This window comes from Pseudopipra pipra, chromosome 2 (genome assembly GCF_036250125.1).
Source record: "Pseudopipra pipra isolate bDixPip1 chromosome 2, bDixPip1.hap1, whole genome shotgun sequence".
Classification (NCBI taxonomy): Eukaryota; Metazoa; Chordata; class Aves; order Passeriformes; family Pipridae; genus Pseudopipra; species Pseudopipra pipra.
The window spans coordinates 69,733,905-69,750,179 of NC_087550.1; the positions used below are offsets into that span (position 1 = coordinate 69,733,905).

A 16,275-nucleotide genomic window follows, 5' to 3' on the forward strand; every position below is an offset into this window, starting at 1 on the left:
CTTACTTTTAGTTTTTTAAATATTTATTAAGAGATATTTCTTTTTTTTTCAAGAAAAGGAGATAAAATATTACTCTTCAGGAAAGAGAGAATTTGGCAGTAAGGAGCAACTACAGGATAGGTGTTTATGTACAAATCACATTCATGCAGCTTTTTTCTTGCAGATAACTGATGAGGAATGATATTCTTGTTGAATAAGAATGTGCACAGATTCAAGCCCTCAGTTACCTGATTAAACTAATTGTAGGCTGAAGAGGGGAGTTTTGTAATTCTCCCATTGGAGTTCTGTACAAAACAATTTGCTTAAGAAGCAATTGATGTCGTCTGGAAAACTTTGAAAAATGTTCTAGTTAAAAACACTTTGTCTGGGTGTCATGTATCTTTTGGGTTTTCTTCTATCACTTTTATCATTAGGGACATGACAATATTACTGTTGCATGAGAGTATACTTACTTCTTAAGAATTCATCTGCCTTTCACCCTAAATTATTTTCATCGTAGTAATTCCCATAGCAATCACCTGTGATGTAACAAGTAGAAGATTTGACTTTTAGAGGAAAGATTGAAGATGGCATATGCTAATGCATAAAATTAAACAAATTTCTTTCTGTTAGCATATCGGAAAGGTGATCTAAAGAGTCACTTGGGTTAACAACACAAGTTCAGTGCCCTGCGTTATTTATTCTTCCAGAAGTGAAGCATTTCTTCTTTGTACAATGAGTATAATAATATATTTTCTTACACAAAATTTGTTGAGGGAATAAGTCGTTAATTACTGAGGTAAATTTCTTTACTATATTTGATAATGCTGACTATGCAAGGTATAATCAGAACTATTTGTGAAAATTAAAACAACCCTGTGCAAGTCACAAGCTGGTCTCTCAATATGGAGTATTTAGAAATATATGAGAATGTATCATATAAGTATTCTGCAGCCTCATCAGCTTCTGTGTTTTGAATAGAAAATACCTGCACATTTTATGTAGATTTATGGGATATTAAAGAGGCCATTTATTGAAACCTGAAGTGAAGCAGTAAAATTAAAAACATGACCATTCTTTACTCCTCGTAATTGACAGGTTTCTCAAGTGGTGATGAGGCAAGCTGCAGTTATAGTTCCTTCACTATTGACTACAAATGAACTCTGGGGTGACTATTTGCCTTTGACACCTCGAGTAATCACTTTTCAACAGAATGAATTTGTGTCTTTGCATAAGGATGCTCATGTGCTGTGTGGGCTTGGAATGAAATTCAGCTAAAACAGTAAGCTTTCAGTTTGGTCCTACATTCTGTGGATTATTTCATGCTTTATTTGAGCTAGTTGTTATCCTGATCTTTTATGAGTTATATGTTCTTATCCAGATACAGTTAGACTCAGGTACCCTTAAGGTGAATTCCAAGACCTTCTTTAGTTGCAGTGAGAACTAAAATATACATATATGAATATAGATAATGTACATAGGTAAAGTATATAGATAAAAGAGAAATCCAGTGATGTTCGTACCCTCCTGTGTGCTAATGTAATATGAAGTGTGTGCACAGGCTATAATATCTAAAAATATCTCTTGGAATTTGTAATGATTATTGGCTTAGGAACTAATTCATTCTGTTGATACTAATTGCCTCTTTGAAATTACATATGAATGTATCCCAGACCAGGCTTTTAAATGAAAAATGTATCCTGCAAAATACAGTCTAACTATGCAGACATCTTAATACAATGCACAATATTATAGATTTTAATTTTGAACACATTTTCTCCATATAAGGACTTTTTAATGATATATGAGTCAGTTATCCCTCCCCATTCCCTAAAGCTAAGAGAGAGATAGACAAAAAGTAATAGGTCTCTTTTGCATGATCAGCTGTCAGTTTTCTTTCACATCTTTAACATTTGTTGCCACTACTTGACTTGCTCAGTCTTTTACATTTAGAGGAGTGAAATATGTAGATAAACTCGCAGATTTAAATAAAAATTTAGCCTGGAAAGGAAGAGGCATCTAGTCCAGTCTCTTATTCAAAGCAGAACTATTGATCAGGTGCTCTGGTTGTAGTGAACTATTATGTATTTGTCCTAGAATATTTAGGAGTTTGGTTTTGGTTTTGAATGCCAAAATGGCCTACTAAAATCTTCCAAAACTCATGAGATCAATGGGCCATGATTTCATTCAAACCCTTCTGGATTTAAGGATTGATTAAAAAAACACCTTTCTCTAAATATATTTTAAAGATCACCTTCCTCTGTAGTTTTTTTCTTTTGATTTCATTAGCCAACAAAAACCAATTTTTTTTTGTACTTAGCACTGTACAGTTAAAACCATTGAAATCTCCTATTTCAAGTGCAGAAAAACCAACCTGTTCAGCCACTTTGCAAGCAAACTGGAAAATTTGCACAAATATTGGAAAGCTATAGATTAAACTGAGACAAAAATGGGACTAAAATCCAAAAAATAATTTCAGTAAGAGTGGAATCAAAACAAACCATTTTTTTAATCAAAATCCATTTTCAAAAATAGAAGGTATCCATAGAACTCTCTCATCAGTCAAGTTATTTTACTAATATCAGCCTTCATCAGCAGAGAAGGTTAGTTCTGCTATTCAGTTATGATCTAGCAGTTACAGTAATTTTGTTTGCTTCTGACAAATAGGATAAATGAAGAAAGAAAAAGATCAGATGCATTGTATCAGGAAATAGAGCTTTCAGTTTGTATTTTAAGGCTGCAAGGCACCTGGATAATTACAGGTATATGGGGCTGGAGACTGGCCATAGCAGCTCTTGTTCTGAAGTCTGGCACTCTTGGTGAAGGGACTGGAGCACAGACCCTATGAAGAGCAGCTGAGGGAGCTGGGGCTGTTTAGCCTGGAGAAGAGGAGGCTCAGGAGAGACCTCATCACTCTCCACAACTACCTGAAAGGAGGTCGTATCAAGGTGAGAGGAGATCTCTTCTCCCAGGCAACCAGCAGTAGGACAAGAGGACACGATCTTAAGCTGTGCCAGGGGAGGTTTAGGTTAGACATTAGAAAGAAATTCTTTACAGAGAGAGTGATCAGACATTGGAATGGGCTGCCCAGGAAGGTGGTGGAGTCACCATCCCTGGAGGTATTTAAGAAGAGACTGGATGAGACACTTAATGCCATGGTCTAGTTGACAGGGTGGTGTTGGGTCATGGGTTGGACTTGATGATCTCAGAGGTCTTTTCCAACTAGGTTGATTCTGTGATTCTGTGACTGAACTTCTTTTTTCATCATGTTGGCTGCTTTACAGACTGGATATCCAACACACTCTTTATTTCAGCCACCTCCAGCCCTGTTATTAAAAACAATCCTTAGGCTGCATTGGCAGAATTTTTCATATGCACTAACCTTTTGAAAATTCTCTTTACTAATAAATATTCATTGCTATATACATTCTAATAAATAGTCATTGCTGTAGGGGAGTAGTCAGACTTGGTCCTCAGTTTCAAGTTCCTTTAGCTTCAAATGTTCCTGCAATCAGGGCTCTTATCTTTCTCTCTTCTTCTTGCCCTTCCTATTCTCCTTGAGCCATGAACCCAGTAGCATGTTCCTGACCTTTTCTCCCCTTTGCTTCCCCAGTGCTTCATTGTGACCATATGCCTCTCCCAGAACCCTCAAAAGCTTATTGCTGCTGCTTCCAAGGCAGCCCTGATATGTCCCCACCTGTGGCTCACTGGATCCTGTGATCACCATAACTTCTAGCTCTCTGAGCTCCTCTCCTCCTGCCTGACTAATGAGTATGTCTGCACTGCTGAATAAGAACAGGCTAGGTACTGATCTTTGGGTCACACTGGGACACAGTGGTTTCAGATTGGCTATGTTCTTAACCCTGAGGACTAAGAGACTGGGAGAAAACTAAAACTAAGCAGTGGCAGGGGTCCTGGTCTTGAGGTTGCCCATGTGCCCTCCCTCTTCTCTTTAACAGCACAGATGCAACTCCTGTATTCCAGTGTCTACATCTGACATGCAGGTTCCACATCACACAAGCTCCCAGACAAGGAGGTGTATTGGAGACCACAGTGGCTCCTCCTGCAGCAACTGAGGCATAGAGGGCAAGGAGAAGGAGAGGAGTGTATGCCTCAATATTACCCTGACATATGGTCAGGGCTCAGCACGAATGAACACCAGCTGGGAGCTGGAGAGCACTCAGGGCATGGTGATGTCAGATCCACATGCCAGTCTGAATCAGTGATACATCTCAGTCTACATACCCACAAACACATGCATGCACTGGGGGAGATGGGGTGTGCATACATATTTTTATATAAGAACATATATATACATAACAGGTTACCTTGGTTGGCCACAAGCATCTAGAGAGATAAACAGCAAAATGTCAACAGACTACATTCAAGTTCTCTCATCTGAAAGTTATTATGTTTTCGCAAAGCATGAATTTGCAGGTAATATTTGTGCAGTATATATTCCCAAAGGTGACCTAGATGCATTCAGGTCCCTCAGACAGGTTACCCTTTGTGGATGCTAATTGGTCCTTTTAAAAAAACATGGAATTGTTCTAAACTTTTATCTTTATGCAATTTAACCCAATTGCAACACTTTAATAAGTTCCTGATCAACGCAAAGTTTCTAGAAAGTAAGTTTTCAGTAGGGTTTTTTTGCAAGGTGTTGGTTAAATAAAATAAAATTAATAAAAATATATTAAGATTGCCTTTGAAAACTCAAGATAAACTGGGGGAAACAAAGACAAGAAACAGGCTGGATGAAAATTACATTCCTGCTATAGAGAAAACTTGCAGAATAAGGGAAATCTTATATCTAATTAAGAAACAGACAAATTTTTTTTCACTGAAACCTTACAACCAAAATGCATTTCAACAGGGACCAGAAAGTTGCTATATCTGTACATAAAAGAAGCAGAACAATTTAAAACTGAAACTCAATAATTACAAATTCTGAATGTCTTCCATAACTCTGTTATGAAGAAGGCTTCATATCTGCTAAAAACCCTTGAGTAGTAATATCTGTTAGCTTTTCTTGCTGTTAGCAAATTCTGTTTTAATGGTTTAAATAAATATTACATAAATTACAGAGGCATTTTTCTGCCTTCAATATTCATAATTTGAAATTAACACAGGCTGTAAAAAATTATTTTATACATGAATGTTTAGAAGGTAAAAATGTGTGGACTCAGAAAGCTGCAGAATTTGAAGCATTCATCTGATAACTGGGGACTTAATTCCTCAATGAATTAAAACCTGTGCCCAGCTTAATGTCTGTTGCTAGTTCCACTGTCCCCAGCTGGTATGGCCACATGTTTAAATTCATGAATTTATGGGGGAACCAGAGCCCAGGAGGCATGTCAAACATGAGCCCCGTTCTCGTATTGGATAAACTGGGCAGCAAAAGCCTTCCAAGTGTTTTCATGAATCTCTACAGCATGTGTCTGTTTTCTGAACACTTATGTTTAAAGCAATAAACATCAAAATCCAAGCTAAAGGAAAGAGTGAGGAATGTGTGGCATGTGTTTATATTAGCCAGAACTCGACTACTGCAACACAATGCACAGATTTTTTTGTAGGCCAAATAAATATGTCCTCAGGCATATAATCTGTCCACTTAATAATTCAGTTACTGTACATATGGAGTCCCATTTTCTGTAACGAATTGGAACAAGTTTCTGTTAAAATGAATACTCTTTTCCAGCCCTTCAAATTAGCACACTGACTCTGCAGTCTCTATTCTGGAAACATCTCCACTCACAAAACTAGGAATTGGGACTGAGAAGTACCCACCATATACTGTTTAAGAGATTTTAACGGGTGGGCTAGGGGAGTGGTATTTTAAGGTAACCATCTATCTCAAATAGACAAAACCTCATTCAAAGAAGGACTGGAGGTCAAATATATGGTCCAAAAATCCCAAATGGCAACTGGCTTTCTAGATTCCTTACTTTTTTACTGACTATTTTTCCTGTCTTCAGGAGTCCCTCTTCTGACTGCTACCATGCTATTTAAAATGAAAAATCACATTTCATCTCATGTATGACCCAAATCAGGAGCCAGATAACTAAATCCAGTGGCCATGTCCAGAGTATGTACACAGGAGACCTGAACAATCATAGAATCACAGAACATCCCAGTTTCTAAGGGACCTACAAAGGTAATCTGGTCCAAATTTTCATGGGAAAGGGAGCCTAGATGATGTTGTCTAGCAACCTATCCCATTGCATCTTGAAAACCTCCGGTGATGAAGACTCCATCACATCCCTGCAGAGATTATTCCAGTGACTGACTAGTCTCACTGTAAACGTTTCTTTCTTATGTCAAGATGAAACCTCTACTGGTGCAACTTGTATCCACCGCTACTCATCTTCTCCGTGTGGCTCCTTGTGAAGAGACACTGTCCTCTTTGTAACCATCCTTTAAGTACTGGTGTACTGTGATTAAGTTCCTCCCAGAGCCTTCCCTTTTTCTTTTCCATGGAGAAAAGATGGATCCTTTCTCTCTCTCTCTCTCTCTCTCTCAACTTTTCTTATAACTGACAGATTATAATGCTAGTGCAGGAAGCTAATTCAGAGATTGGCAGTTCCCAGAACTGCCAAAACATATTTGAACTCACAGCTTTTCTTTCTCTGATTATGCCCTGTATCCTCCCCTCCCAGAATTTACTATCTGACTCAGGGCTGCATCAATCACTTCTATGACATTTCCAGATCTTAAGGAAAGATATTTGGAAAAGGAGGAGGAAATGGTGGCCTGCCTAACCAGAGAGACTGGAGGTTTGAGCAGTGCTGATGCTGCAGTCCAGAAGAGAGGGCAATTTTTGGTCATATATTGTAGCCTGGCAGGAGTGGTTTTCTAGGCATTTGGAGCAACGAATGGAAACCCCATCAAAGTGAGCAATATCTGGAGATCAGGACTTTGCCTTCTGAGTAACTGTCATAGTAATAATGTTGTCATAGGGAGAGCATTGTTTTTACCTCTCACTCGTCTTTTGACTGAGCTTTCAATTAAAGTGTTCCTGAAGTGAGCTTGGAGGTAAATTAAATGTGACCAGTAGGTTTTCTGAGTCATCAGAGACCATCTGAATTGTTCACATCTAAGGAAATGGCAGGGCTTCTGCTCAGCAAAACAGGAGAAAGGATCAAGTCACACACTTCAACCAAACTGATGGTATCTCTGACAGATAAGCAGGCAAAGATAATATTCTTACATACATTGAATTCCCATGTTGGATCAATTCACCTGAGTAGAAAAGTTAGGCATTGCTGTTCAGGTACTTTTTACACTGAAGTACTTAAGATTCGCTTATGGAACATTAGCAGTATTTCTGATCCAGTTCCAAAACTTGGGAATCCCTGGGTAGTTTTGCCTGAGCTCTGGCAAGTCAGCACATGGAAGAGCACCTAGGAGGTGGATTAAACCAGCAAGAATCAAAGTTCTGAGGCAGCAAGAGGAAGTTCCTCAAGCAAGAGGAAGTGGCTATTGAAACCTTGTCAACATTTCATAGAATCATAGAATCAGCTGGGTTGGAAGGAACCTCCGAGATCATCAAGTCCAACCCTTTGAACCATTCATAGCTTGCTCATATTTAGTTTGTATGCAATTGTACCACTATTGTAGTATTGACTGAACTTTTGCGTGAGACAAATTAATGCAGGTGCTTTAAACATTTCACATTTTTTCTAAGTCACCAGAATTATGGAAATATTCACACGTTGAAGATAAAACACAAAACCTAAGGGTCAAACCTTTGATCTTATTTCCACAGACATGTTAGAGTCTATTAGAAGTGTACCCTCTCACCCAGTGTGGATCTGCTGCAGATCTGTAAAAGGCATCACTCTGTGGGAAAACTTCCTATTTTTATGTCTGAGATGTGTGGGATTGGTCACAGCATGAGTTCAGATTATCTCAAATCTCCTGTTACAATCTGGGTCTTTTAGTCTTTTACACTTTCTTCTATTCTTGTTGTGTGATCCTTTCTTGCTCCCACTGCAGTGTCCTGTGGACTTCTACTAAAAGTCTGCTCCCTCATTCCAAATTGGGACAATTCTGTGTTTCCTACTCTTTTTTCTACATATGTTTAATTAAAATTCAAAAAATATTCAATAGATCTTAAAATTATCCTTTATTATTTCTACTGGCTGCGCAAGTGATTGAACATTACGGTACATTACAAACACATGGGGAAAGAGGTTTGAGACCCTTTAGAGGGCACTTTGCTTTTTATTCTGCCTGCAAGGTACACCTGTGCATCTTTGGTTAGAAGTGTAAAAAAGAAAAAGCAGATGAAAGCAACAGACTTTTTTGTCAAGCTGTGACAGAAATCAAATGCAAATAGAGCTCAGTTCAAGACTGTTTGTTAAGTGTCACGTCAGTGAGTATTAAATGCAGCACATGTCGTTTTACAATGAGCATACTGTATATGAATTTTATTGATTTTTTTCAAAGAGGATACATTGAATAATGCACTCTTCCTTACCAGTGCCAGTTTACAAGTACTTGTGTATGCACATTCGTTAGGCTCCTAAATGCTGCTGCCTTACTTAGCACATCTTGTTTCGTGGAGGCTGGGATTCAAGCTGTAGAAAGACCTACACAAATGATTCTCTCCCTCTGAGAAAAGTGGGACAGAGTAATTTAGACTTCCCAGCATGAAGCTGTCAATGAGCAGCTTCTCAAAATGATTCACAATTAGTGCACCAGACTTACACTAGGAACAGGTTCTCGACTGATTTCCTTTCCACAAAGGAGTGAGTCTGGGGCTTCCTTTTGCTATTAGCAATGTTACAGATGTATAAAAAAAATCGTCAGAGCTGGTTAACTCTGCTGCACGTATGTCTGAAATCTTTGTACTATACTATGTATAGTACAAATCTGATTTCTCCATATTCATTCAAACTACATATTTTTCCAATTAATATTTAGCAAAACCAGTGTTAGCATTAAATTACATGTGAAAGGTAACAACAGCAGTGTCAGACTCATCTCCATGCACTAGGACAGAGACACTAATGATTCCGCAATGGGGACACCGCTCCATGGGAGATGCTATATATGTCCAGTGCATTCATCTGTGTACAGTTGCATCAGTATTTGAGCTGGGTTTGCTTTTGTGTGTGCACTGCCTTTCCATTGCTTGGTGTGAGAGCTGTGATTCTGCAGCCATCTCCTTACAGCACTCAAATCATCAAAGTGCTAAGAAAAGTATGTTAAAATCTGTGGCAGGTAGACAACTTGACAATATTATACATATTGGACCATAATGGTTAGGCTTAGATGTTTAACTGCCAGGCTAAAGCATGTTAAAATTGGCCATATAGCTGTCATTTAATGCATTTACTGGTGATTTTAAGTATCTTACCTGCAGGCTCAGTGGAGGCTGCAATATTCACAGCACATTTGTAGTTCAGGCTCTTGTCTCCTGACATGCTTCACCTGCAGGGGCACAGCATTGTTACACATGAGCCAAAACAGAGGCCAGGAATTTGGATAATACTCTGAAATGTTGGCTAACAAAAGGCTCATGCTGAGAAAACTTTTACTCACATGTATTACTCAATGTACTACAAAGGTCTAGATTTCTGCTGGCAATTTGCCACTTCTGCCCTCGTCCCACACCCAGATATTATGGCTTCCTCTTAATCCATTTAATTACTGTTTATGATCTTAAAGAACGGAGGCAGAAATAGTTTTATACACACTGTTTTTCTACATCCATGTAATCTTAAAGTTGTCAAGCTTTACATAGCTTTATTTTAAGAAAAAGTAGCTTACTTAAGCATTATCTAATGATATCTAAATGAACAAGATTTGTTGGTATTCTCAAAGCAAAAACAGTGCTAGGTTAACCAAACTGTGGTCTGAAAAGGATGCAGAAGTTAGAGATTTAACTCCTGGAGTCACGTGATGGTGTCAAGTCTATCTATTTATCCATTCACTATACATCCCTCCCATCTATATTTTAGAAAAAATTGATAAATTATCAGACAGCAGTTCCTTCTGCCTTGTAGATACTTTCTCCGTTCCAAAAAAGAAGGTGAAGAGCATTTCCTTCTATAATATAATAGAAAACATATGGTATGGCAGCCATTTAAAGGTCACTATTTCTGTGAGCTAGGAAGTAACAGGCTGCATAACCCATAACTTTTGTATGAAAAAGATTTAAAAAAAAAAATAAAAAAAATGTTAGCCCTGTGAAAGTTGTTTCCATTTAAGTGAGTTCTGAGTAAACATATGTTAATTAAACTTACTGTGCTGTTTCTTACTGGCACTTTTATTGGGGCTTTAACTATAATTTTTAAGTAGTTATTTGGTTGGGAGGAAACAAATTAAATGATAATGTCTAGGATACTGACCCAACAAAAAGTTTTTTGGGTATGAAAATGTCGTGGTTTGAGCTCCCCCAAAATCCAGTTTCCAAGCTTCCCCACAATTTGCTTCAGTGTGAGAGGGTTTTCAGACATAACACAATTGCTAGCACAGGGAAATTATAGTAAAATTTATTACTAACGCAATAAATACTATAGAAACTCATCGTCATGGCTAGGCTTCGCGAACGAAGATTTGGGAAGGCTCTATCCACATTTGCTACAGGCCCGCTGGTGGCTTATGAGGCCAATACGTGACAGACATTCGATTGCAAAAGGCACAGCAGGAAGACTCCTTAGATGGTGTATTCTGCAATACACGGTTCTTTCTGCGTTGCCTTTTTTCCTCGAGGGTGATCCTGCGTGTGTTCTCAAAGGAGACAGCTGCGTTAGAGATGGTGTGTCTCCAGGCCTCCCGATTTGAGGCCAGAGTAGACCAATTATGGTGATCAATATGGCCAAGGCTGAGATGTTGTTTCAGGGAGTCCTTGTATCTTTTCTTCGGGGCTCCTCTCATGCGGCAGCCAGTGGCAAGTTCACCGTAAAGCAAGATCTTAGGGAGGTGGTGGTCCTTCATCCTTGAGACGTGCCCTGCCCATCGCAGCTGTGTTCTCAACAACATGGCCTCAATACTTGTGATAGCTGCTTGCTCTAGAACAGATGTGTTGGAACTAAAAAACAAATAAATACACGGTATTAATACAATCTCTACCACCCCTGAGGCTCTCCCACATCAAACCAGAAGAAGAAAAACCATCAGGGCAAGAGCTAAAGTCTCTCTCTCATTGGGGTATCGAGGAAGGGGTCTTTTGCACCCCCACCAGATCCTCGGCCTCTGCTGAGGTCTCCTCCTGGACTGCAAGGGAACACTTGCTGCACCAGGTCTTCATCACGAGCTACAGGGAGTCAGCTTTTGAGTCCTTTCGCCCTAGTTCATGAAGGTTCCTCCCAGGGAGTAAGATGTTCACTCTTCCTCTCCAGGTTGCAGGGTTTCTGGGTTTTGCTCAGTCTTTTATTATACCCCAAATAGTTTCCAACAAAAGTCCTTACCCAGAAAAAGTCTGCTTGGTTTGGCTTCTCTCTGTTTCAGCTGCAGCTTCAGCTCGACTTCCACATGTCACAGGAGGCATTCCTCCCCCATATTCCTCTTTTGGTTTTCAGCTGCCCCCGCCCAAATCACCTCCGAGCCCCTCGCCCTGTCTCTCCGTTGCTCAGTCTCAACTCAGGGTCGCCTCCTCCCCCACCATTGGGGGGGGGGGGGGAAGTGGCAGCGAGACTGCTTCAAGTCTTTCTCTCATCCTCTGCCTGGAAGTCTTCCAGCTCTGCACGATCTCCGCTGCTTCTGCAGCTCCCGGGCCACCCGTCGGCCCATCTATGGCTCGGCTCCGATGCCCTGCCTGCCTGCTGGGGGAAGGGGGCTGGCTCCAACCCCCGGCTGGCCTCTCAAGCCCTGTGCCACTGCCTCTTCAGGTGGGGTGAAACAGCGAAGAAACCACCCCGGCCCTGGCCAAACCAAGGCCGTGGGGGCCCCTGGGCACCCCTTGTAGCTACGATTCTCTCTCACTGCCAACAACTTTTTTCCGGCTGTTGTAATATCCTAATTTCACAGGGGCGAAACGCAGCTCTGATTGGCCCCTGATCAGAAACTCACCTGGGAACAATCACTTCCAGCCCCCCCGGGAGAGGGGGGGGGTGGCTCAAAGCACGACAGAAAAACATTAACCAACTCTATTTACTGAAATATGATCAATGCCTCGTATAAAGCCATTTTTTCTTCCTCCTCCTCTTCTCTACCGATACTCCTCTCAGAGGATTTTTTTCATCCCTTCATCATTATCTCTGTCTTTTGCAGTCATGCCTCTTCACTGTTTCTGTTTACATTTTCTCCAGAACCATTTTTTCCCAATTTACCTCCTTTAGGCATTTCTATTATTTTGCTTCTTTTTCACCTCTTCTATGATTTTCTTCCAGAGCCTTCTTTACTCATCCCAAAGTTTAATTCTTGCAATCTCAAATCTTCTTTGCACAGTTTGCCTTACCTCCTCTTGTAGTTCTTCCCTATAGACCAAGCTCATTCTTATATGTTCTTAGTAATGTGGCCTGACCACAAAGAAAAGCAGTGCTTTGGCAGCTAAGTTAAGAAAACACAGGTACTGTATCATAATCAGATTTACTTTTTAAGCAACTGCAGGTCAAAAGCAGCATTTAGGATTGTTAGAGATCAGAAGGTCCGTGCTCAGCAGTATCTGTAACACATTTAAGAAGACTGAGATGAAGCATTGAGGAGGCTTGTTTTTATTTCTGAGTAAGGGCAAGGGTTCTGCATGTGGTTTTTTTCTTTGTATCCAGGTATTTTAGTGGCTTCACACAGATATTTACTCAAAAGTAGTCTTCAAGCCTAAAATTAAAAGTTAACATTTTATTCATTCACAAACTGCCAGCAGGCATGGGGACTTACATTGATTTTCTAATTTAATATAATTCAGGAAATGTAAGGAAAATACATTTTTGTTAGTGTTTTTGCCTTCAGTTGTTGGTAAGAACTACATTATATCAGGGAATCATTAATCCTGACTTTTGCTAGTGTGCATCCTAAAGACATTTGACTCTCCAGATAATTTACAGGAAATAATATGGTTAGTATAAAAGTCCCATTTAAAAGAAGAAAATTATTCTAATAGCACATTGCAGTTTTCCTCAGAGAATGACTTGACAATATTTCCATTGTGCATATAGGACTGCATCAACAGTCTAAATGTACAGCAACAAAAATTGACAATGAATCTTGGCTAACAAGTATTCTAGCACTGGAGGAAATGAACTTTGCAGCATGCCACAGCTGACATTACAGGTCTGGAGTATGTCCTAATATAGTATATTCCATATCCCAGACTTAATTATCCTATCAGTGATGTCCATGACTTCTACATGAAACTAGCAGGTGTGATACAAGACCTATTGGAGACCATCGATCTTCTGTAACCCCACATCAATTCCAAACTGTTGAAGATAAACCAACAGTGAGACTTGGGTCAGGATTCAGGAATCTAAATTTAGATCTTCATGTAGCTCTCAGCACACAAGTTACGTTTCACCCCACTGTAGTCACTAATGATCTCAGATTAGATGCAGTTGTCTCCCTTCACAAGCAAATAGTGCCATTTAAATTGCCACAGGGTGTCTCAGTTAATATTCAGCTGCCACTCAAGGAAGGTAAGGATCTATGATAGGTCCTATCTGACAGCTGTCAGACCAACAAGGCATCTAGAGCTCCTTAGTGTGTCTCCAGTGGCACTAGATGGAGTCCATGTAGTCTGGAGAGTTGTTAAGACACTTACCTTCAGTCTCTTCTGAGCACATGAACACAAATCAAAAATAGTTTGTGCTCTAAAGAAAGGATGTCTAAGCAAACATAGCAAGAAAAACTAGAAGAACAGAAGAAATAGTTGTTCTATTCTCAGCAGAGGAAGAGTAGAAGGGAATTAGCAGACAGCCGAGTGATGTGATTTGTCAAGTTTCACAGAGGCATTGCTTGGCAGAGGGAATGTACTACAGAGACTTTTCTGCCAGATCTTATCTAGTTCTCCTTCTGTGGATGAAGGCATTAGGCAAAATTGATAGGAATTTGATGTGAAGCAGCCAGAAGGGCCACAACCTTTTTTCTTTCCAAGCACTACTTCTGTTGAACACCACAGGAGTTTTACCATTGCTCTTCATTGCTTTGAGCAGGTTCTAGGACATTACCCAAGAATTTCCACAGGTATTTAGAAAAATTTCTTTGCTTAGATAAAGAAAATAATGTCTGATAAGGTCTGATCTCCTTCTTGCAGTCAGAAACCCTTGAATAGAGGCAGAGGAGCATCTGTCAATGTACATGACCTGTGCAAACCCTCTGGATGTCCCACTGGATTTATGGACTTCCCATGACTGGAGCTCTTGTGCACGATGTAATGTACAATATGCTGCTCAGAGCTAGTCTCCTGTTTGCTTACTTCAGATTAGAGATAGTCTTGGTCAGATATGGGAAGGATTGGCCTGTCTTGCCAGAATTTGACAAACCGATGGTCGCTCCAACTGTGGCAGACAATTGAGACGCTGTTGGTAGATCTCGGGAAAGCTCTTGAGTGCGTTCCTAGAAATAGCAGAGGACCACAAACGTATTAAGGTGAAATTCTGTTTTCTGGCTACATGCCATCTGAGGTCTCTTTTCTATTTCTACCTATAAAAACTCCATGTCACAGATAGCTTTCAAAAGGACTTTGTTGAACAGTACAATGTGGCTTTTCAGGGTGAGTGTGACTAAAATACGACTACTTTTATAGGCATTAGAAGAGTGTGTTCAGACTAAAAGCCAGGGTGGGCCTTCTAGGAATTAGAGGGAGAGTACACAAATAATGGTCTTTTGGGACTTTTTCTGTAGCTAAAATTGAAATCAACCCCCATATCAGTGCACAATGGTCAGGCAGTGATCATCATTAAATTCCCATTGGCTGTCTAAATGAGCATTAGATACAGACATTTTCAATAAGCTCTGAACTGAGGTGAAGTGAAAACTTAGAGCTGAATTGTGTCACCACGTCTTTGATCCATCCCATCCTGGATGATGTAGCATGTTGAGTAAGCGTTCTTTTATGCTTTAAACATCTAAAGGTTATAAATCTAAGAATTCAGATTTACAGTAACAATAATCATCCAAGGTCCTGTGAGGTTAAGGACTTTCTAAATATGGGGTCAGTGAAGGCATGAGACATCAATGAGACATCACCTCAAAGCAGAAGTGGGGAGAGAGCAGCGGAGCCTCTTTATATTCTTATTGAAGTTGTGCATGGGCAGTGATCTTGTGTTCAATACAGCCTTCATGAAAGTAAAGCCTGACACAGTTGTGGCTATTTACTACAAAATCATAATTCATGGTTACTATAGTACATATCCTATAAGACCTACATAGAATTGTATTCGTGCAACATACCTTGCTTGCAGGAAAATAATTACATAGATGTATAAATATATATATATATTTAAATATAATACAGCACTGGTATGGCAACAATTAAGGAGAGAAACAGCTTCAGTGAAGGCATGACATTCAAAAAAAAATGTGCCTAGGAAAGGAAAATAATAATTTGCTCTCCTTCATGTATTAATGGCAGAAGTCTTAAACACAGCAGATGTTCAATGTGCAACTATGAATGCAAATAACAGTTTTTATAGCTAATATTGAGTCACTTCATGCTATTGTACTCATAGCCAGTCAAAACTAAGCTTATCAAATAAATTGATTAACTATCTACAAATAAAGGGTTATCAGCTGCAAATGAAGTTCAGAGAATTCAGGCCTACTGCTTTTGTCTCACTTCTAAAAACATTTTCTTATCATACCAGTGTTTTATTGTTTCAAAGACAAATAGAAGCCTGCATGTTTGGAGTAAAACAGATCTTCAACACACATAGAGGCTCTTGCTCATAGAGGTGGAGGGATACTTAAAACTGCAGCTGGAAATCATCTAGGGCTCAAACTATAGAAACAGGTCTTATAGAGTATATTTATGGTCAAGGCAGCTGACAGTCTATGAAGCAAAAAATACTTTGGCTTCTTAAAATAACTGCATAATATTTAAATAGCTTTGATAGTTGAAGATCTGGTTTGTACATTACTGTAGAGAGTAGCAGTTCTTTTTTATGAGGTGCTGAAACTAGAATATGTTTTTTATTGGATCACACTGCAAGAAAGAGTTGTGCCAGTTGTATGAGACAAAAGGGCACCAGCCTGCATTCAAAGCCTCTTCTGGGTGTAGAACCTTCCTGTCAACAGTAAGGCTGGCAAGATCTATCTTTCAAGTGAATGATTCACTGATGTTTGTCATCAATGGTAATCAGCAGAAACAGTGTGACATGAAGATGCCATTTTCTGCAGTGAAACAACTTTCTC

The 16,275-nt window shown here is 39.6% G+C and overlaps 1 long non-coding RNA gene across 1 annotated transcript; it reads right to left on the reverse strand.

Moving 5' to 3' along the window:
- Window positions 1-210: 210 nt before the first annotated feature.
- Window positions 211-11,869, reverse strand: LOC135406950 (uncharacterized). Its single transcript, XR_010426598.1, has 3 exons — window positions 11,397-11,869; window positions 9,341-9,414; window positions 211-518 (listed from the first exon to the last, which is right to left on the reverse strand). It is a non-coding gene; the product is annotated as an uncharacterized LOC135406950 (long non-coding RNA).
- Window positions 11,870-16,275: the final 4,406 nt, after the last annotated feature.